We start from the raw sequence: 24,106 nt of genomic DNA, 5'->3' as shown, positions 1-24,106 counted from the left end.
CATGAAATGTTTGAAAATAGCTAAAAGAGACATTTTTTGTGCCACATACTTTTTTTTTTTTTTTTTTTTTTTTTTTTTTTTTTTTTTTAATTTATAAGTAATTTGCTGCAGTGCTTGGTGGAAGTATTTGCAAACATGGCTGTAGAGTAACCCCAGCATTTTGTCTCCAACTAACCATTATTCTTTACCAGGTGAAGGACCAAGGACAAAGCATTGCAGAAGTCCACAGTCCTGTCAGTACACTGGTGAGGACAATCCACCATGAGAAAGAAAAACGGTGGCATGGATGTGGCTGACAGACTCTGCTGTCTTGCAGTGCTTCTCTGCCTCTTTAAGAAACTACCCAACCAAGAGGGAAGGAGTGTTTGAATTTTTCTAGGAGGTTATTTAGGGATGCTTGTTACCTAATTAAGAAATGTTTCCACCAAGTGATTAGCAGGCTACCCAACTGTGCGTATCTTTTATTCACCTTCTGCTTGGGAGCACACCCAGGCTTTGTGCTTTATACTGAGCTATTTTCACCTTTTTTTGCTGCAGCTGTTTTCAATGGAAAGTGCTGAAAATGCTTCTCCTCTGCCTAATAGTCAAGGAAAGAAAAAATATTCCTTGGACTTGCCAGAGAAACAGTTCAGTCACCTGTAGTCCTTTACAGGTTTCTTTGATATCTGCCTTTTGCTGAAGAGGCACCTCCCCAGAGGCACACATGCCCTTTCTCCCTCCCCACCTTGGACAGACTGGCAGCATGCCCCTATACTGTTCTGTAGAGCCCGCAGCCCATGCGGGTCCTTCAAGACCTGCTGTGTTCTGCTTAGGTGATCAAGGCTTAAAATGGCATGAGAGCCTGGGAGAATTGTTCCCTCAAGAACCACTTCCTGCCATTACTCTGTACCTTTTTTTTTTTTTTTTTGGCTCGAGAAGAACCATAGCTACCATTTGTAAACGTTTCCTCCCTCTTCAATAATTTTCTCATGTCCTCTCCATTTTATAAAAGGAAATCCAGATGTGCCTGGTTTTTCCAGTGCCTGTTGAAGGTGGAGAAAAAAACACAAGCTTCAGTAGCTGACTTTCATGCACTACACAAATACCCCAGCAATGAGTAAAATAAAGCTCACTCTTCAGAACTTCATAAGAGATCTAACCCATGTTTCGTTCTACAAGCAAAGAGGGATGATGCATCTCAGATGAATCAGGTAAACATCCCACACTTGCCTGAGCACTGGAGGCAGTCAGTGACAGTTTTCTCAGTGACCAATGTCCCCTGGAGGTTCTCAGGTTCAGACCCATTGCTGTGAAGGCTGGGTTATTGCACAGCAGAGGAGGGTCTGTCTACCTAAGCATATCCATTGATTGATTAGAACTGCAAAAAGAGAAGATCAGAGACAAATCTTTTCTCAAACTTCATGCAGATTTCACTGAAACTGACCTGAAAAGGCATTAAAATTCTTACCACCCTCAGGGGCACCACAAGCTATGTGGGAGGCTGATTATCAATACACTGCAGCTCTCCCTTAAAAAAGGGTCCCTGAAAATCCCTCTGCTACATGCTGTATTTCTGCTGCTTCCCTGAGGGATGTGTCACCTCCACCTGCTTGTAGAAATAAGATTTATACAGATTTAAAGAAGATTTAAGTACAGATTTATATGGCTTTGCCTGTCTACCAGAGGAGCACAAGGGTGCCTCGTGCCAGCAGCTTCAAATCTCTCAGTAAAGTCTGGGTTAATACCACAAATCTTCCAATGAAGCTTCCTGGCAGCTCTTCACTTCAAAACTTTTCTTACACTGGGATGGTTGGTGGAACAAAAACCAATACCAAAGATAGAAAATGTTTGAGACTAAAAATACAGAGTAACCAGGGGTATTGTGTGTGGTTGAATAAGGGGAAGTACTTGACCTCATGGTGCCCTGAGTTCCAGATGAGCAGTCCTGAGCCTGTCGAATCAGTATCTGACAGCTCGCTTTTTTGTCAGTATTCATCCTTGACATTATGTGTCACATCTTAAAGAAAAAATAAATCGTTTATAACTTCATATAAATACCCGCCTATGGGAATTAGTGACAGCTGCTACAGGTATGCCCAACAAACAGTCTGTATCCGTGAGAATAATGTACATTTGATGTAGCGATTGAATATGTACTACTTATAGCCACATAGAAAATGAAGGAAAAGGTGAACAAAGCATTCAGTACATGGAGAGAGAAAATAAGGGCACTGGAGTTTAATGTTCATTATCTTCTATTCAGGTACACTATGAATCCTTTCTAGATGCTTGTCTCTGAATAGGAGAATTTTGTGGGTTATGTGGGGACTCCAGACTGATTAATTCAATTCTCGTGTCTCCCACAAATTTCCCATATAACTTAGAACTTTTTTTTTTTTTTTTTTTTTTTTTTTTAGTAACATTTCTAGTGACACTGCTCAGTATAAAACTTTCATATACTAGATCAGGTGCCTGATATGTCTGTCATATAGAAGCACACATACCTCATCATGCCTCCTAGTGCTGGTGCAGTGAACAACAGACACCCTCAACTCGTGAAGGTACAGTGTTTCTGCAAGAAAAGATCATGGTCAGGACTAAGCTTATGGCCAGAAAGCTCTAAAAAAGGTTTCATAATCACAACTCACTCTCTGTTTGGCATCACCACAGACAGTTTCATCAAAGACTTACTAAACAGGGACGCAAGATTACCTTGATGGTCTCCTAAGAAATCTCTCATTTCCAAATTTTTGAAAGCTGCTACCATTAATTTTCTCTGAATATGCATGAGTGCCAGTCATGCTATTAGAAACAACAGAGAAAACAGACTTACTGGCAATTGACATAAATGGACAAAAAGTTAATAAATAAATCACTGTTCAGCATAAGAAAAGTCCCTAGAGTACGCTTGTGTAACTCTTTATTTGCATCATATGAGATTTATACTGATTTCTATTGGCCTGACATTAAGCAAGAAAATAAAATAAAGTTTTGCCCAATTTTTATGAAGTCTTGTAAATCAATATGTGGTCACCAGTTTCACAATATATGCTCTTGAAGAAGAGCCTTACTTTTACTGAAAGACTAGGACAAAGGTAAAAATTTGATTGAACTGCTTCAGCCTCAGCTAAATCTCATCACACGTCCTCTCAGCTGACTCCAGTAGTTTCGTTTTGAATGTACAATCTAACAATCTAAACTCAAATCTCACTGCTGTAGCAGTGAAAAGGTGTAGAAAAAACACCTAGACTCTGCGTGGGAATTTGCTACAAGATTTTGAAGACAGTTGTCCTGGTCAACAAGGTGCACCGATTCCCCTCCCCATGAGCCAGTTCTTTTTTTGGGTAGCTAGTGCCTAGCCTGCCTACCATTCTCCATCACTATTTTTTCTTAATCCCTAGCAGTGCAGAACAGGCTCCACGAGTGCCAGTAACCAGAAAACCAGCCTAGCTGAGAGGAGAGGGGTTTTTGGTGACACAGTACTGTTCCAGAATAACCCAGTGCTCTGTTCACTGCTCTACCAAGTGTTCAAGTTTCATTGCTTAATGTCAAGAAATAGGAATCTGTTTAAAATATTTTGTCAGATATGGATACAGAAGCAAAGATTTCCTGTTGCTGGATACTGATAACGGTGCTTGGTAATAGGGATGCAGTAATGCTAAGGATCAAGGCAGAACTGCCCTGAACTTCTGCTCCTCTCTTCAGATGAACCCACAATTTTCACACTCTAAATGCACAACTGTTAAACGCTTTCTAATAATAATAATAATAATAATAATAATAATAATAATAATAATAATAATAATAATAATAATAATAATAATAATCCGCTCTATCTAGTCTGTGTAGAAATAAATAAATTGCTATACAGGAAAAAAAAAATCCTTAAACCAAGTAATTTAATTGCTGAGCCAAGAATGAGGTATCTCCAGGAAATGTAGGTGGAAAAATCTTGCCATACTAAAGACAATGCCAGATTTTTCTTTGTCTGTTTGTGAGGCCAGGTTTCCACTTTCTGCCTGTGAAATCAGCCTGGATATTGCAATTATAGGAAAAAAACATGTAGTCATGATGAAAATGCATTAAAAATTTCTGTCACACCCAGAGTGGTTGAAAAAAAAAATAAATGTCAGAATACTTCCAAATTAAAAAGGCAATGTTAAAGCAATATTTCACAATATCACGTCAATTTTGCCAAAATACTATTTCAGACAAAAAGATGAGAAATTCCTAACATTATCAGATGATCTGTTTAAATGTCTCATTAAGGAAGAAGAAAAAAGGAAAAAAAAAACACCAAGACTACATTTTTTTTGTTAAAGTGAAATACCTGTGCAAGTCCAAGTTAGGCTAAGTGCAGGTCTAGGTTTCTTTTGCTATATTCCTACTTGTTGTCCAGAGTTCTTTGGTGACAAGTTAAACATTCAGGTTTCAAAAACGCCAAGATCTTTTATGAAAGCAAGACTTCAAACTCTTTTAATGATTTTCAGATTTCTTTCTTGGAGATTTTTAACATAATATTTTGGTTTCTAAATGTCAAAAGAAGCAAAACAATATTTGCTATGCAATGTTTCTTAGTAGGCGAGTAGTAGATTTCCTTTACAGATTGAGTCAACATTTTCAACTACAGGAAACTAAAGCTAAGGACCTATATCCATGCATGTACATGTATATCTAATCAGCTCTGAAAATGCACAATTAGCATTTATATCCCTGAAAGAAGGCGATTGCCTTTATATAGAAGGGCAAAAGTGGTTGTAAAAGGCACGTTATCTAAGACAAGGGCACCTGTACTTTCCCACTCCTGCAGAAGGTATCAGGATCCAGAAAACCACTTAAAAGAAAGGAGTACCTTTTAGTTAATTTCTGAGTAAAGAAATGGCAGAAGAAAATGCTTTCAGAGAATGCTAAATGGCAACATCTTGCTGCAGCATATGGGTGGTGGTGGTGTTATCTTCAGTCTGTTGACCAGGGCCATGGTGTTACTGTTCTGCCTGGGCCATGTTACAGATGATTGGGACCATTGTAGTTTATGACCCTGCCTCGGTGGGGTGATCCCTGCCCAGCAGTCACCTCTGTGGCTGTCTTTGGCTCAAAGTGGTGCAGATGTACTGCCAAGTCATTGGGAACCCTTGAAATAACTCACCTACAGGCAACTTGCTTATGTAGTGGTCATAAGATGTCGTTATTATTAGTCTTAACTTCCTATCTGCCTGATCCACTGAAATCATGGCATCATTTCAAGTTTCCTTACAGATGTTTTAGGTTTACTAAGGCCCTAGTTCAGACCATACCAAGAACTGAGGACATGAGAGGACTGATACTGCCTAAGTAATATTCAAAAGCATTTCAAAGGCTTGCTAGGTGCAGACAATGCAAATGAATTAAAGTCTGATTTTCTAGGTTGCAGTGAATAGAGATCTCCCATTTCTGACTTTCACTGTAGACTTAATTGACCACAGCAATACTTTTTCTGTTGACAGAACTATCATCTCTATTTCTCTGAGACCAAAAGTTTGCTCTCAGGCATGAGTCACTGGATTTTCTGTGGAGAAGAGATATTACACCACTGTAATATGCAGAAGCACCTCGAAGCTATCTGTACCTTGATTTGGCAACAGTGAGACAAGTCCATGGCCGGTCTTGGGGAAGAAGCATTTCAAGATACAGCAGTGCTGACGTGGCCAGTAAAATGTAACCACATACCAAAATCCCTTGTGTCACCTTTGAAAAGATCTCTCCATCACACTAAACCCATAATGTCCTCATCAGATGTGCCCTGTGGCCCACAAAGCCTGCCTGCTGCCTTTGCTGTTTTTTATGCAAAACTGAGGAACATGAAGCAAAGAAACAGCTTGACCTACAGAGCTCACTGTACAGGTAGAGAGACCTACTAGCAATGGAGATGATGGGATTACTAAATGAGACAAAATAAAAGAAAACAAACAAGCAAACAACAACAAAAAAAAAAAACCTACTTTTTGGTTTTCTCACGTCCACAGAAGTACATTAAACAAACATATGGACAAACAGACCTCTTTGACCTACTTTTCAGGACACAGGCCTACTTTTTGCCTTGTGAAACTATCCAAAAGTGTCCTTGGTCACTGTTTGCTAGGGCACACACAGAGGTGATCCCATGAAAAAACAAAAAAAAGAGGCACCTCATAGCCATCAGCTGTTCAGTGGGGCCTCGCTATCAGGTGCTCTTCCCAGTGTATCCAAGGGCAAGCCATTCCCAATGGATCAATGAAAGAAAGCTCAAACCCTGGTAGATATGCTATCTATTTCATTTCTGTGATTTCTAGAGACTGAGGAAAAAAAAAAAAAGAAAAGAAAAGAAAAAAAAAAAGAGTGGGAAGCAGCAGAGGGAACATCAAAGTCAGAGAAAAGAGGAGGAAGAGGTGCTTCGTGGTGGAACAGATCAACACTGCAGTCCATGCAGAACTCACACAGGAGCAGAAGGATATTCCCAAAGGACTGCAGCCTGTGGAGAGCCCACACCACAACAGAATGTTCCTGGCAGGAACTGCAGCCTGTGGGCAAGCTCACACTGGAGCTGAGGAAAAGTGTGAGGAGGAAGGAGCAGCAGAGAGCACTCCATGTACTGACCATGCTCCCCTACTGAGGAGTCCGGAGTGAAGGAGTAAAGTTGAGCCTGGGAAAGGGGGGAGGAAAGGTGTTGTTTTATGTTATTTATTTATTTTGTTTCTCATTTCTCAGATGTGTTTTAATTGGAAATAACTTTAATTGATTTTCCCTAAATTGAGTCTGTTTTGCCTGCAAAACTTTTTCCATACCAAAAGTTTTCCTGGTAAGTAACCTCCCTGTCTTTATCTCAGCCAGTGAGTTTTCTCACCCAATTTCCTCCCTCTGTCCTGCTGGGGAAAGGAGATGGCAGGGAGGGGGAGGAGGAGGCTGTGAGTGAGCCACTGGCTGGGCATTTAGCTGTTAGCCAAGTTTAACTCAGCACAGTCCTCTTTTGGACTTGTCTTTTGGGAGACAGGGTAGAGAGATGTTACTTTTGCTTTACTTTTTCTCTCCCAGCCAACAGCAAGGCCGGGCACAGACACAGACTGACGGGTACTCCACATCTGGTATTTCCAGCATCATCTTCAGCTGAGCCAAGAACTTCTTCCCTCAGGCAGGGAATATCCTCCTCAGCCTTTGTTATAATTAGGATGGGTCTAGTACAAGAGGGCAGATGAGGGCATACTAGCTCAGGCTCAGTGCTGACCACAATGCACTGTTCAGTCTGGTTTTGTGAAGAGCTGCTGTGCAGAAGTCTGCTATGTGCCATACCAAACATCCCTCATCATCCGAGCATCCCCACTACCAGCACACAGAACAATCGAGATTCCTGTTATAGCCAATAACAAAGTAAGTTGTCCTGACGCATTGGCCTGTCCACATGAATTTGTGCATGAAGCGACTGATGGTTGTATAAAAATAATAATGTGTGTGTATGAGGAGAGCAGCGTAAGAACGCACGAGTGGCCTTTTGTTACTATGCGCCGCCATCTAGTGGTTACTAATTGTTGTCTGCAATCGTCAGAAAAGAACTGTGCTGCTGTTCTTTACCGCTGGTGAGTAAAGAGACAGAGAGAAAGAGGATGCACAGGCAAGAAAATTCCTTTCCTCCTTGTCCAATGCATAAGCATTAGCCTAGAAGTGTGACATGGAGAGTCACACATGGAAAGTGTGACATAACTTTTTGGCTATGGGTAGTCTTTCTAAAAAGGTAAGTTGGTAAGGTAAGTTGGTAAGGTGTGTATGGGCACTGAAGTCCCACCAATACCACAAGTAATTCCAGTTCGAAATGGCAACAGTTATATTGCTCCTTGTGTTAGTCCAGTGTGTATGTGCTTACATACCTATAGAAATCCCATACCCAAACAACTTCCTGGTATACTTTTGGCTTCTTTTTCTGTAGAAATCTATTCACACATGACAGTATATGGGTTTACTTCCTAAATAAACTATTTTGCCACTTATTTTCTAAGAAAAAAAAAAAAAGTTATTTTAGCATTTCTTTGTGTCAGAGAAATGCTGAATGGTCTTAAAGGAATGCATAAAAACTGAAACAAACAGAAAGAGCACACGTATGTAAGGTTTTATTTTACTGATTTGCATATCCCCAGACAGGATGTATGGGAATACTTACTTAATGTTTAGCTAATAGTCAAATTATAATAAAAAGGAGTTGCACAAGAAACTGCAAAAATGTTTACACATTGATCTAATTCATATCACCAGCTGCATACTAGTAAAGCTTGTCAGTCTGTGCAGTAGACCTCAGTAGCAGTTTCTACTGCCTGACAAATTACAGTCACAAGGTACGAGAATCCAGCTAGTTTCCCATTTCAGTTGTATCTTCTCCCTCCTCCTCCCAGGAGGCTGCCGGCTGACCCATGGTCTGGGGCAGGCAGCACCAAGCACACCACCCTCACCTCCCCTGCACTCAGTAAACAGTTGTCCATGTGCAGTGCAGAGCATGATGGAGTGAGGAATGCACTTATTGCAGCAAGAGGAAAGAAAAAGCAGTTTTGGTCACTCAGACATAGATCCCCCACTACTACTCTGCCTGTGTGCTGTGTGAGCTATTTTGGGGTCCTGTGTAGCTGAAACACCACACAGCAATGTGTGAAAGGAGGCAGGACTCCTCCTCCATCATTTAGTGGTGCTTGCCTTAACCAGGGAGACACATTGCAGTCCAGCCCTTATATTTTCAAATTAAAACTAAAACAGTATAAATCTCTGAGAATACACACATAAGCACCTGTGTTTGTATTCTTACGCTGATACAGCTTGCTCTGCTTTGTGTGGCAACCTGCTTGCAGAAGCAAACGAGTACATTAATATGAACCATGCACAAATGAGCCAAATCTTATGTCAGTAGGTTATACACACATCTTGAAAATAAATCCTTCAGGCAGGCTTTATTAACATGGGAGAACGCATGAATTTGTACAGGTTTGTGAGAAGAATGTAGAGACCTAAGGCGGAGGAAGTTTTCCAACTCCCTGGTATGGCCTCCTGTATCACACCAGCAGCGTGTCTCACCACCAGCCTTCGCTTTGCAGGTATCTGAGGGTGAGTACTACTAAGCCTTGCAGGAAGGCAACGAGCTGGTCCTGCTGAGCCCACACACCCATGGATCAGGCATATTTCTGCCTGATATTTAACATATTTAACTTTATTTAACACTGGTTAAACCGTGGGCCCAGGAGACCGTACTCCACCAGGAAGATGGAGGTGCACCACTGCCCGGCCAGAAACAGCTACCAGGCATCCAGCTACCACATGGCTCCACAACAGGACCCTTCCAGCCTGATCCTGTCTGCAGGCTAGCCCTTCACAGAAAAAATCCACCAGCTCTGCTGTCTTCTGGCCCCTACGAGCCCTCCAGCCCGGGAGAAGTTCACAAGCTCCGGATGGCAGACAGCTCACAGGCCTCCACCAGCGCTGCGTTTGCTCTGCATTTGCCTCGTTTATGAGGCGGGACCGGCTGGCACGGCCCTGCCCGGCCCAGAGCCCCCCAGCCCGAAGCCCCCCAGCCCCGAGACCCCCGGCCCGGAGCCCCCCGGCCCTGCCCGGCCCCGGCCCCGGCCCCGGCCCCAGGAGCCGCCAGGGGGCGGGCGCGGGCAGCGCGGCGGGCCCGTCCCCGGCCTCCTTCCCCTCGGGGACAGGAGCGTCCTGTGGCAGGCCCTGCCCTTGTGTGGGGGCAGCTTTCTTCTGCCTGCAAGGAGAGGTTTCCTGACCGGGGAAGCCGTCGTGTCCTCGGTCTGGGAGCAGGCAGGTGCTGTGCTGTCCCTCTGCCACGGCACGGTTTGGTATCAAGGGCATCTGGCCACCGCCCGCATCTGTTTTTTGCAAGCAGCCCTTCCTGACTTTTTTTTTCATCCCTGGGGTCTCATACTTTCGCCAGAAGGATCCTGCCCTTATCACTTGTAAAGAAATAAGCACGAAATGAGAGCAATTATCTGACATGGAAAATAAAAAGTGTCATTTTGCATGGCAAAATCTCTCTCCCGGTTTAGTAATCGCCTCCACAAAGCCCAAAAGTGGCACTCGCTTCAGTCTGTGGCATTCAAACATGAGCTAAGTGCCTCCCAGGGCTGCCCCAAGGTGGCTTTGTGCCTTCCCTATTGCACAGCAGTCTCTGGAGAACCAGCACTGAGGGCTCCATGCTGGGACCCAAAGCCATTGTTCCTGTTGTAGACATAACCATCAGAATTAAGGTTGGCTGAGACACCCTCCTAAAGCAAGCAAGACCTTGCATGGAGAAAAATAGTTCAGATAACCGGTAAATGACTGATTTTACTTTGTTCAGGAATTAGCTGGAGTACTGTGGGTTTAGCAGAGACCCTGTTTTTTCATGCAGTGTAAGCCCTCAGGCTCTCTGTCATATGTTTCTGAAGGTAAAGGAACTAATCCAGATTTTTTGCCAAATTCCAGTCTGGGTGTCTAATTCAGCCTACCAGAAGTTCTCCTTCAGGTTGAGGTTGCTGGTAATGCAACGCACAGGTCCTTTCCAAGCAGCCATGCACTGCTGTGGCATGCTGTAAATCAGCTCCTTTATTAGAAACTGGGGAGTGCAGAGAGGTGAGAAATGAATTACTGTACAAAGGGATATAGTGGATTCTTTTGAAAGAAAACAGTTACAGCGGACACATTTCTGTAACTTGTTTTCCAAGAGATGTGCTGATACAACATAATCACCCCGGTGCCCAGTGCAGGCCAACCCCGCTCTTTTCCTTCCAGGTGCAACTCCAGAGTCACCACAGCCAGAAAAAAAAAGAGGCAATCAAAGAGTATTTGGGTGCAAAATTGCAACTACTTTAATAATCCCTTTGATCTGGTTCTCTTTCTGCGTAGGCTGAGGCCGTGTGCTGTGAATACAGCTTCAACAAAAGACAGAAACTAATCTCAAATTGTTCATCCACTTTATCTTTTCCTCCGTGCGCGAACGTGCCTAACCAATTTGAGGAGACAGCAGCTTCCATCAAGTATAGAGTCATGGGTAATTCCCTCAGCACAAAACAGCTTAGCAGTTGGAGAGTTTTACATGATTTATGACCTTCCGTGCATGCAGGGAGGCAGGAAGGGCAGATTGGCAGGCGCTGTCTGGTTGAAACCACCCCAGTTTGGGTGGAGCAGGCTTCTCACAGCTCCAGCTGACAGTTTCACTCTGTCACCAGGCCAGGGGAAGCAAATTAAACTGCCTGGAGTTGCTACAATTAGACATTAATCTCTGCCTCGCTGCTGATTAACTCCTTAATGTCACCCTACCCACCAAACAATTTGTTACTCAGCCATAGACATGAATCTCTAGCAGCTTACTGCCCCTCCTGCATAGGTGCAAGCAGTGACTCTTCTTCCCAAATCCACAGCTTTTGTTGTGGAGTTAGCTCACATTGTACTATCTCCTCAGCCCCAGGCCCTCCCACCAGCAGGGCTAGCACAACGCTGGCCCAGGCAGGAGCAGCAGCTGGAGAAAATGCCTGCTGCAGGAGAAAGGGAACATTTAAAGAATACATCTGAGTGTGATGGGAACTCCTGGGATGGTTCTTAAAGTGCCTTTTAGAAAAAAAGGTAGTGCCTGTCAGAGTACTGATGACAATCTATATTTCCTCTGTGTCTTCAGGAGGCCTGAAGCTGATTCCCTAAGCAACAGATAATCAAAATACTGTTATAATGTTGGATGGGAGCCAGAATGCATCTGTGCAAGCTGAAATTATATGGTTATATATGATTAATGTTGGTCTGGCTTTGGTTCATATAGGCAATGCTTTATCCCTAACACAGAGGGCACGACCTGTCAGGTATTTTGGGCCATTATTCTAATATCTATAATCCCTTGGTCTTTCAGTATATTTATTCCTGCAGCTTCCTCATAAACAGACTATTCCCCCCTCCCTCTTCAACATTGGGCTTGAATATGGAGATCTTGGAAAGTCACAAAGGTTTCTAGATGCCACAGGTGCCTTGTTTTTTAGCATACACCAGAGCAGAGTAATCACAAGGCCATGGGAGCCCTGGGTTCAGCTGCATCCCATAAAAATGTAGCTATATCCCCTCCCCTTCCCTCAGTTGGAGACCTGTGGCTTCACATCTCACTGGGCTAGAGGCAGCACAGTGGTGAACTACCTCATGTAGTAGGTAAGAGAGAATATGTGGGGAAATGGATTGCAGCTCCCTCTGTGACATATGTTCACAAATGTATAATGGTTCTTAAACATGTAACCAGTACTTTGAGAAAAGGCAGAATCTCAGGTCTCCCTTCAGGTGCTGTGTGCTAATCTCTGAGCTCAAGGCAACAATCCTTGTGATCTCTTGCTTTGCTCTTGTACTTACCTTTTCCTCTGCAGTGGATAAAAACACATTTATCAGCCCTAAAGATTAGCTAACATTCCAAGAGAGGTAGTTTTTAAGACTTAGACTTGCTTTCAAACGCTTCATATCTTGCATCCTTAACAGTATAGCTGTCCTTTACAGTTTTACCTAAAGCAACTTCCCAAGGTGACACAGGGCATGAAAGACAGGCAACAATGAACTTTTCTTTTTCTCGTTCCTCTGAAACCTAGGCTAGGTGGCTGGCTGTGCCTCTTTTCTCATAATTTTCTGAGGACAGAATAATATGTATTTCAAGACCATGAGACCCCCTGCTCAGTGCGTTGCTGAAGGTTTGGGATGGTACAGTGCTGCAGTCAGGATGCAGCAGGTACTAAGGGTGGGCACAGGGGGCATCTTGGCTTCAGTGGGGGCAGAACTGCATCAACAGGTAGTGGAAGAGATGCAAAGCACTCTGCAGCCTTAGTGGGCATTTCATCAGCATTCTCCTAATTTCCTGGTTAGTGCCCTTGAATCGTGCTTCCTTCTCAACTAATTCTAATTTTTCCTTTTGTTTTTTTCACCTTAGTGACACTGAATTACATCAGCTGCTTTTCTTCCTCTGGCAATTAGTGCAGCTTAGTCACTCCTATTGAGCATGACGCCCTACCAGCACCTAAAGGACCCTGCTTGTTAGCAGCACCAATCCGGCCACATCACTGTTTGTGTGTTTGTTCCCTTACAGGTCATTCTCCCCCCACATTCATACACAGCACCTTCTGCATCAGCAGGTTTGGAAAACTAAACCTTCTCTTCTCTTGTCTACTGAATAAAAGCAGGTTGCTAAGCTGCTCTGTAGCTTTTACCCCCCAAGAGCTTAACAGCTCTAAACATGTAGACAGTGCCACTGCAATGTGACACTGAAGAGGGAAGTGGTGGTGCCACCTGCTGCACAAACATGCAGACCTTGCGAGCAAAGCAGACATATGCCCACCAAGTGATGACAGAATTTGGCCAGCCCATTAAATATTTCACTGTAAACAACTTGAAAACAGAACTGGGAAACTAAGCTTTGGTTTCAATCTGAGTTTCCTGAACTTTAGAGCAGAGACAAAAGTTTCAGAGGATGCCTGGAGGAGTGTATGTCCATAAATTGTTCTGTCCAAACAGTCAGCTCATACATCAAAGCTCTGTAAATTTGGTCTGCTTCTGGCTGAATCAGCTGAGGTTTTGCCGTGGGCTTGTGTGTGGACGACATGAGACCCGGTTAAAACATATTACTCACAGTATCTCTGTTTGCAGTTTTTAGCCCTGTGGTAAATTTCAGCCTCCTTGCTCACCGTGTTCACATTTGAAAACCCTCAGGTGGTGGAACCTGCAGCCTGGGCACGGGCAGCTACAACCACCTGTTACCGCAGGAAGCAGAGAAGCTGATACAGTCACTACAACATATTCTCCATCTTCTCCTATGTAGAGTAAGAAGTGATTTTTTTTTACATACAAGGAATCAAACCTATCTTACACGGCTATGAAATCTGAACTATTTACCAAACTTGCTTCTTACGTTCAAACTCATCATCCCATAAAGTCTTCTAGATCCCGTACAAAATCTCAGTGTAAACTATTTTGGGCATCTGTCCATGAGTAACAGGTGAAACTTCTAAGACCATCAAACCTGACGTCGACAGCTCTTCCTTCCAATACTTTTATAACTACCACGTTCAGCCAGAGCTGCCCACTAAGTGAACAAACCAAGGGCACATGCTTAGTGTTTACCAAGTAATCCATAACAGGGATTACAATGTCCTTACCGCAAAAGCTAATTCTCTAGAACTGAAATAAAGAGAAGTCAACATGGGTGCTACTAATACAGAAAGCTAAGGTTACTTTCTAAGTCACACAACTGGAAAGAGTGTAACTGTAAAAAAATTACCAGCCGAGACAACAAAAGCTAAATTGTGGTCAGTGGCTGGGCTTTAGCTGTGAGGACTTACTGATCAATTTTGAAAGTTATAAATTTATGTAACAAATTGTTATTTGTCCTATGTAATAAATAACTTCTTATTTGCACAGTGCTGTTAAAAATGTGAACTCCTTCCTCCTGCCCACAGACCACGGCTTGCACTACCGGCATTGTTTGCCAAGCAAGTGGTGATGTAAAGAAAGTGAAATGTCCAAAGCATACCATCAACAGCTCAAGGTTTACTTTAGAAGCTACTGTCCTGGGTGTCTTATTCAGTCTGACAAAGCAGACTGCCTTTTCTAGAGCAAGTGAAACAGATAAAATCCTTGAGATTCTTGTGAGATATTTTTAAGAGAGCCCATGAAGGTCCTAACACTTTTCTACCTGGGAGATAAACTTGCCTGCTTCTAGATGATTAATAAATATGAGTCCATTGTGCCTTCTGATAAAATAAATAAAAATAAATAAATCCATACAAAACTAATTATTATTTAATTGGGTTTGCTTAGGATAAACTTCAAAGAACTCAAGGGCACGATATGTTGCATCTGAACTTATGACATGCTTCCTGGTGAAATTACATTGATAATAGTGATTGCCTTTTGTCTATTTTGTGCCATGACAGGAAAAATCTACACGAAGTGGGATAGGCATTCAGATATATATCTGCAGCAGGTTCCCTTTTGAGCCTGTTTAAAAACAGATTAGTAGAGGAAGGTTGTTTGTACAGATATCAGGTGGTGGTAGTGCCAATAAGTACTGGTAGCATTTCTGAATGGTGCAGTCAAATCTTCCTGTTTTGCATACTGTCCTCCGTTTATTCCACTACACGTGGCAGGATGGACTGAAGTTTGTGGGTTTTTTATTCCTTTTTGGGGAGTGGATGGCAAACTCCAGCCATGTGACTGTCTTTTTTTCTAGATCTGCCTGGTGGAGGTCTAACTCAGCAGAGTATAAAGCAAAGACCTGAAGTGAAGAGCTCCTGTCTCAGACAAGAAAATGACTATAGGTTTAACTTAGTTAAATGATGGGGGGTTGACTCCATAAAACAGGATTATGTCATCCATACAGGGAGGGGATGTTAATATTTATACATTAGTTTACTGGGATAGAAAAGCAGATGTGAACCCATCGTTTGAACTGTCTTCCATAAAATGGAATGAGAGGGGATTTTGCCATTCACTTTCATTAGGAGCAGGCTTATGGGAAGCTGCAGAGTCACAAATATGGAAAATTTTGCATGCTGAGACACAGATGCTTCCTAGATTCCTGTGCTTCCTAGATACCTGGTTGGCTTTCTTGGCTGGGCCGATGGGGAGAAACAAGCCTTTTCAGTTCTTGCTTTATTTCACAGTCCTTCTGTGCCTGAGACCTGCTGGAGATCATGAGGGAGGCCTCCAGCAGGCTCCCCACACCACGAGTGGCAGTCGTCCTTCCTCCATTGCAGTCACCAGTCCCAGAGCATCGCCCCAAGCTTGTTCTGGGGCAGGAGATCCTTGGCCAGTGCAGGTTTCTCTAGGTCAGGAGCTCTTGCACGGGTGCCTAGTCATGACAGCAAAGCATTGAGTGATATGAGCCCACATCTGCGTGGCAGCTCAGAATCAAGACAACCACAATTCAGCAGCACAGAAAATGTGCACTATAGCCATAAATTCTGAGCTATGCTTTAGCCCCAGCTTGAGATGATCCAGGGATTACAGCAGGCAAAGGTGGCTTGTTTGGATATTTTTTTTTAAATTTTATTATCATTATTAATAATCCATTGAAACAGTAAGCATTTAAAAGGTTGAAAAAGTGATCTCACACTTCAGACAAATAAACTATAAAGGCTGAGTTTGGCACTTCTCAGACATTTTAATTCATTAAGAACATTCATGGCAGTGTCATGCAAGAAGCAAGACTAGTGATAAGAGCCTTAAAATCTGAGATTATTGAAAATGATATACAAAGTATCAGAAACTGAGATAAATGTACAGATAGGATAACCTATCTTAGAAGTCTACACCAAAGTTGCTCAGGCTGGGCTCCCTTCATCCTCTAGGGAGGAACGCACAAGGAGATGATTTTCATCTTAGACTCTGACAACTGTAAAATGTCAGCTGTAAAAGGAGGGTGCACTGCAGCAGCTATCTGAATTTTTGTCCCATAGAACCATTTCAGAGGCCTGTTTCTTAACTCTTCGTACTTTCACATTTCCTGCAAACTTATTTCACATGAAATGCACCCACCTGTCAATTGTGGTGAGAGACACAGTCCCTCATTTTCCAAAAGAAATCTTCCTTTTATTTAAAAACAGAGAGAGGTTAGTTCAGGTCAATCAGTCCTTCCCGCTGATGTTGCCAGTCAACTAGCTCCATTTGCTTTCTGGAACTAGCAATCATTTTAATTTTGTCTCTCTGCTTGGAAGGAGAATTTTTTTTAAAATGACGGAACCCCAAAACCAAATATAGATCTGCTGTACTAAGTGTATTGGGAGCATTAATAAAAACAAATGTTCATGGTTTTGCTTGGTTAGTTTGGGATATTTGATGCCTGTGTCAAGACACACATACAGTCCTAACCTCCTGCAGATACCTTATGTGTCCACTTGAAAACCTTTTATGTACTGTAGTATTTTTATTTTTCCCTAGAGTGCAATGGATTATCACTTTGAAACCTGAGAAAACATTAATGGAGAATTATCTATACATTCAGGCTACACAGAAGTGCTTTATATTGACATTTTATACGGGTGTTTCTAAAAGACGTCCGTGGGGTGTTGAAGGAAGCAGGCAGAGAATGAAGCGGAGTTTGAAAAATAAATCACATGCATATATCCCCATGAAATGACCTTGGTGAAGACAAGGTAGGGCCCAGCTCATAGGCATGCATTTTGTGTTGCAAGAACAGGGCCTCTTCTGGGTCCAGAGACAGCAGAATAAATGAATCCCACCTACTTCTTTCTTCCACAGCTGTTCTGACAATACTGCAACTACCAAAGCACTTTCTAATTCATGTCACTGTTAATCAACAAAGATAAATAATGTCAATTAGAGGGAAGTAGAGACTTGGTAGGAAAAAGTCTGAAAGAATCCAAGTGACCGTGCCTGAAACAAATTATGGAAAAATAACAGAAATGATTTTGAGGAAGATCAGCATAGGTATAACCTGTCTCCTAGCAGGAGACAATGACAAATAACAAGGGAGGTAGTAAGACATAAAACCAGAAGAGGATCAGCGACCATTGCCTGGTTCTCGAAAAGCAAGAGCTCTCATCATGTCTGATTTTATGAGACAAGGTTGTTCTTTCCAGTACTGACAGATGAAAAGACTTGAAAACCAGACAGCTTCTAATGCAAGTGAAAACACTTGTGGCTTAGGCAGGTTCAGTTTAGGGGAGGGCTTTTAGATTTTTGGGCTGAAACCCAGTCAAGGATGATTTATGTTTAAAAAGAAATGACAGGAAATAAGCTGTTCAAGTTACAGACCTATGACACCTGGAGTAAGGGATAAACTAGCAGTCTGTTACTTCCATATTCCTACCTGGAGGATCACTGATAAGGAAATTTGCCTTCCAAGGAAAAGAGTCATCTGTGCTACAGCTCACAAATAAACCAAGCCTACACCAAATGTATCACTCTGCACAGCCTCTGGTTTGTGAAATTGTAGATTTACACACCTACTCACACCAGAACTATTTTTCATGGTTTGTTTTGCTTGTTTATTTACCAGTCTTAGCAAAACGTGCAATTTATCCAGCTCTGCCATTCATTATTTCCTGTTCTATTAGTAGAAAATATATATATATATATATACACGTATGTATATATATGTATATATATAATGTTAGCAATGGATTATAACACTTTCATTAATTTGTTCAAAGTTAAGAGAAAACTTGCTTAGGCAAATTCACTCCTGAAGTCTGCCTGTGTTTCTAAAACTGGTATCAAATCTCAGAGTTTCTAGTTCTGTCAGAAGCACTAAAATCCGTTGTTGTTCCAAGAGCTGCTGTCTGGATGCTGTTAGTCTCTGTGTTCACACTCACACAAACACTAGGACCCTGCTTTTGTTTAATAGAGGACATAGAAATCTTTGAGAAAAAAAAAAAAATCTATATAAATATAATTTGTTTTCTAGTTGCTTAATGAGGCTTTTGAGATCCCTGAGCTACTCTGGAAGCACAGGCAGGGTTTTTTCCTGTGCATGCTATCTGTTACATAGATCAGTCCCAGACCTGGACGGTGACAATGACAATGGGAGTGTTTTCCTAGCTCCGTACTGGCTTTGTTAGGCTCCTTTGTGGAGAGCTTTCTCTAAGCTGAGCCAAGCTGAGCCTGAACCAACACCCTCATGATTCATCGCCCCTCTGTGCAACAGAAACGTGTTGCTCAGCTACCAGAACAAACTAAGTTCTGCAGATGCAGCACCAAGGCAGCCACGCCATGAGCTGGGAGGAGCATCACCACGCCAGCACTGCTAATGCACGGATGAGTTGTCCTTGTGCCTTTGACACCGTGTAGGAACCCCTGTAATGACAATGAACGGAGGGGTGGTGCCACTGCTGCAGGTGACAGAGCGGTAGGCTTTGAAGCTTCTTGTGTATGAACTTGAACTTCCAACCAGGCTTGCAAAAACAGTAAGAAAAAAAACTAATGGTGGTGTTTTGTGCTAGAACATACACAACTCCCAAAGAGTTTGCAGATTGTACTGAATCAGCACAAAAGTTACCAAAAATATTCTGAGTATTTTGGATGTGTATCTACTGAAAGTATGTTGTACTGTCACGGTTGCTCTTTCTCTAAAGCATGGGAAAGTACATAAAGGACAGTATTGCTTCATCTGCCTCAATCACTGTGGCGTCTGACGTGAGCAGAATGGGGCTTGGGGACACTGAGGAGTAAGAGGAAGGAAGGAAAACAGCTTCTTCATTTCTTTCCAGATCAGGGTGGTGGTGTTGTCTTGGGTGTTGCCCTTGAGGAGTGGCTGCGTTGGCATCCCGAAGAACAACAGGCTCAGATTGTTTGCCAGTTTTAGCAATCAATTACAGCTAAATGCAAAGACATCTGCAGATCCAATGTTCCTTTCAAATATTCATCCTCCCAGCGGCTCTACAAGATGCTGCTCTCCCTATTTTACATGGAAACAGATGCTCAGAGGAGGTAAGTGGCACTGGAGAATTACAGCTCGTTGTTCCTGCACTCCCTGTGTTATTGGCCATGCTTTTCTGTTCATCCTTCACATCCACACACGCAGGCAGAATTGAGATTCCCACTCATGAAAATCACAGCTAAGCTCAGCCCCCTGTAGGTTTCCTTTCCTCCCAACCCTTCACGCACAACCAGCTACTGAATAATGAAGACTTTCCTGAAGCAAATTTCTGCTATCAAAAGACTTCAGGAATAATCAGACAAGAGTGGATAAAAACGTGGGTTAATATTAACTGAAGTGTAATGCAGAATCTTGTCTTGCACATGTCTATTTGTCCTTTGCCCCTGCCTCCTCCTTGACTGAAAGATTTCCATTTAGTGTAGCTGCTGGTCATCATCAACCTTTCAGTCCAGGGTAGCTTGGAAAAGCTTTAGCACTAAATAACTGCTGAAGAGCTACGATCAAAAGCTTCGTGTCTTTCACGTGAGATGCATCTGCTTGTGTATGGTGCAATAAAAGCTCTTACTAAATCAGTAACATTTCAGCTTAAATCATTTGCTCATTATATAGTTAATAGTCTTCCCTTTGCTTGTAATCAGTCTTGTACTACACAGGGAGCAAAGGAAATGTCACGGATGCCTCCCTAGACTGTGAAGCAGCAGTCAATACCTTACAACATACAGTCCTCAGTAATACCAGCTGCATTGGTCATGAAATGGTAAATGGTCATGTTGCAACTCCTCCAATACTGAAGACAGAGACAGACTTATTCATCTGTGTCTCCATGTCCAGCGGTGCTGCCCCTGCAGTCTTGTAGCAAGACTTTTCATCAGGTAGGCCAAAGGAGGTTGATCTGCTAGGTCTCCTCTTCAAAGTGAGCAGCGGGGTCAGGGCTGGCCAAATGCAGCAAGCTCAGGGCCAGGCACCAAACGTTCTTCCAGAGCAGGCGTGGGATGAGGAGGAGGTTTGAACCTGCCATTTGTTCAGATCCTTTCTCATTTTTTTGGTCCCCAGTCCATCCCGCCTGCCTCCTGGAGGTGCCCAGAGAGGATTTGATTCTTCCTTTTTCCCATCCCCTGCTTAGTGGGTCTTTCTTTCTAAATCTGGTCTTGCACTGAGATGTGCCATGAGAGGTCACACCCGTCAGCCACACGCCAAGATATGATGCCTACATAGCTTTGCTCAGGCAGGCAAGGACACATAGGATTTTAATGGGCTATGCCAAAAAGCTATTCCTGAATATTTGGTAGATATATGCATAATATTCAAGTGGAAGAGGACATAATTACAGAAAATCCCAAATTTTAAAGGCATATTTATGTAACTCTCCATGGTGCCTGTGGCCCTTACATCCAATACTGGTTCTTACCCAAGTTTTATCTCAGCTTCTGCCCTCTACTTACAAACCCGTTATTTGTATTTCCATTGACTTTGAATCCATGCTGACCATGGGCACAGCTGGGGTGTTGGTTTGAGTGTAGCTTCATTTTAAGGCAGGATCTAATCTATCCAAATAGGCTGAAGCCCCAGTTACAGAGCTGAAGTGTTGTTATGTACTACTCAAATAGTCAGGGCATTCACAGTTTCCATCAGAATGGATATTTTCTCTACCTTTTTTATTTCATTACATCTAAATGCAGGACTATTGTGTCATTCCACACCCCCCCCCCCCTTTTATTTACATCTTTTTTTTTTTTTTTTACCTGTAGAAAACTTGAATTTCCTAATTTCCTTAATGAAAAATAACTCCTGGTTGATACCCCTCGTCCCAACCATTTCACCAGACTCAAAACTTTAATAAACTTTAAAAAAAATCAATTTTGACAGTAACAAATCAAGACATTTCTTTTGTGTATTTTTTGTTATAAAATTTTGGTAATTCCACCTGCTGTGAGATACATTTATATTCTAAAAGCTGAAGAAACAATGATTTTAGAATATAAATGAAGGATTTACTAAGGTTATTTTGATGAGGTGAAAGTCCTTTTGTTTTGATAAGATTCAGAAATTCATCTCATTAAACTCCAATTTTGCTGTTTCACATGAATAAAAATAATATCAAGATAAAGTGTCTAAGTCTTCAGATGAAGTGCTACAGTTTTTCCTAATTATTTCTGGTTGAAAAGCTTTATTAAACCAGACTGGTTCATAAAAGTTGTTTTGATTTTTTTTTTTCCAAATCTGCTTTTTTTTTTTTTTTTTCAGTGGGAAAGCTTTCCTTGTGAAACTTTTCACATTTCCATTTTAATGGCTGTCCAGGCTCTTACCATCTTCAAAAACAAACAAGAAAACAGCAGTGTAAAGAAACAGCAACAGACAGGTAAAGGGTTCAATGTAAGCCCATAAATCTCTTATTATATACATTGTATTTGTTGCTAATAATACATTTTACTGGTCACAAATGATAGAACAAGGACTATTAAAGTTAAAAGGAAACTATTATGCAGATGAAGGGAGAAGCATCCTTTTAATATCATACTGAAGGTGTTCAATTATTGTTATTAAAATGGGCGAAGTTGTTGCTTTAAATTAACCCTGTGAGGTTACGGTCTTTCCTTAATTTCTGCCCACATGAAAACACTGGACCTGAGGAAGGTTCTGAAAGCCTCCTCTTTGCACCAGCACATGAGGAAGAGAGAGTATCAGAGGAGGCATCTCTATGATGGTCAAGTGGTGAGTCCTTCACAGTTGCAACAGACTGACCAAATAACCTAGCAAGGAAACCCTGCCTATTCAGATGTGGTAAAACAGAACATTTCTAGCAGTCACCCACACCTTTCTCATTAAAGTAGGTGCCACCAGCCTCCATCACAAATCCAGTGTTCTGGTTTCATCCATGCCATTTGGCAATCAAAGCAGGTGACCAGTCATCTAAAGCCACAGGGAAAAGTCTGTTGACAAACCTTTGGAGACGAAAATTACAAAAAAAAAAAAAAAAAGAAGAAGAAGAATAAAAAAAAATCTAAATTGCACATTTTGAAATTGAATTAGCTTATAATTATGTAAATTATGTAAATAAATGTATGAAAATAATTTTTAATTACTTGTGTTCCACTGCTGTACTGCCTTATCTCAGTTTCACGTCTCCTTCCATTTCTACCACATTTCCATTCCCCTCTCTGGCCATTTTCCCTGTGGCTTTAACTATTCCTCCAGTGAGACTTCAAGAGACGATGGTTTCAGACACACGGCTGGGCCACACCGTGGTGGTGACATAAAGCTGTTTTTCCAGATTGCAGCCTGCTACTGACCTACACAGAATGGTCCCTCCTGGCTTCCTCACCCTATTTTCAGGATGTTTGCAGTTGGAAGGGTACAACTGTTAATTGGAAATTAGGGCATGAGGGTGGAGGCTCCTAAAACATAATTACAAAGCACCATGCTGTGTCCCAGCACTGCCATGGGAAAGCAGCTTGTAATTTTAATTTCAGGGCTGTGATGGCTTCTCTGCCAACTGTCTCACCGCCCTCAAGCAATTGCGAAGGAGCTGCTCCCTGTACCCAATGGAAGATGTCTGCACCGCCTGTGCCTGCTGTGGCTTCACCCAGGAGGCTTGGAGCAGCCCAGCCCTAGCCCGAGGTGTATTTTCTGCCCAAGAGCTGATACTGGATGTCTCATCACCAGTGTCTCAGCCCAGCATTTTGTGCCGATTCAGCTTTACAGGACTGTGCAGTGTATTTCTTAATCTGTTGTGTCAGTAGGCATAAACTGGCTGCCCCAAAGCTGAAACAGAGGCTTTCTTCTTTTGCCTGGATTAACTGTTTCATGATGAGTTTAACTTTTGTACGAATAGATATTATAAATGCCTAGTATTTGCATCTACATGGTACTCTGCCAGTCCCAAAGCGTGATAGGAATTGGTATTTGAGGGGTACCAATTCATATTTTTTTCTTACATGAGGTGAACTACAGTGGTACTTACAATAGCAGTGAGGGGAGGAGGAAGCACGATGATGAAGCTCTATAGGAAGGACGCAAGACTCCCTTTTTGGAAAGCCCCTGCACTTTAGTTCTTCAATTAATCCACTAATTTTTATCACCAAGTCAGCCTACACTTTCATTTTATTAATAAAGACTAAGAGAAGCTTCACACTGTAAGAATATTATGTTTAGAGATGCCAACATCTGCAGAGCTACAGCGAGGCTTAAATCAAACTTTTAGTGGCAAGAGTGTATGGCAGCAGCACTGTAATTATTTGGCATTTGTCTGCAGTGCCTCCCTGCCTTCAAAACACTTTTCACAGGCTGTCAACAAGTCTTTGTGTTTGTGTTTGGCTTGGCAGTGACTCTCAAAACTGGGCGAGTAAGTGAGGAGGAGCCCGTGCACAAGCCCAGTCGTATGCAGCTTTGCTCAGTCTTCTGTGATCTCTCATCTGATAACCTTCAAAGCCCTGCCTTTCCCTGCATTTCACTCACTGTTTGTACATTATCACTACTGACTTAAAAGAAAGGATCTCTTCAGATTACATTAGCTGTACTACTGTTGCTAATAGCAGAATGGCTCCTATATTTACAACAGCAGAACACTGGTCTTGGGCAAATAGATTATTCACTTAAATAAACAAATCAGATCTCAGCTTGACTTTAAACTCTCAGGTTTGTCATTTGTGAATATATTCATCCACTAAAAAATGAAATAACTAAAATGTTGTATCTATACTTTTGAAATAAAGCTATTTAATTTCAAGATTTGATTATTTT

General features: G+C 42.2%; 1 long non-coding RNA gene across 1 annotated transcript; it reads left to right on the top strand.

Annotated features, from left to right (window-relative positions):
• The first annotated feature begins 16,045 nt into the window (after positions 1-16,045).
• Positions 16,046-24,106, top strand: LOC101796988 (uncharacterized). Its single transcript, XR_005264634.2, has 3 exons — positions 16,046-19,416; positions 21,611-21,725; positions 22,837-24,106. It is a non-coding gene; the product is annotated as an uncharacterized lncRNA (long non-coding RNA).

This window comes from Anas platyrhynchos, chromosome 3 (assembly GCF_047663525.1).
Source record: "Anas platyrhynchos isolate ZD024472 breed Pekin duck chromosome 3, IASCAAS_PekinDuck_T2T, whole genome shotgun sequence".
NCBI lineage: Eukaryota > Metazoa > Chordata > Aves > Anseriformes > Anatidae > Anas > Anas platyrhynchos.
The sequence above is the reverse complement of the archived record's forward strand: the minus strand, read 5'-3'. Positions and strand labels throughout refer to the sequence as shown.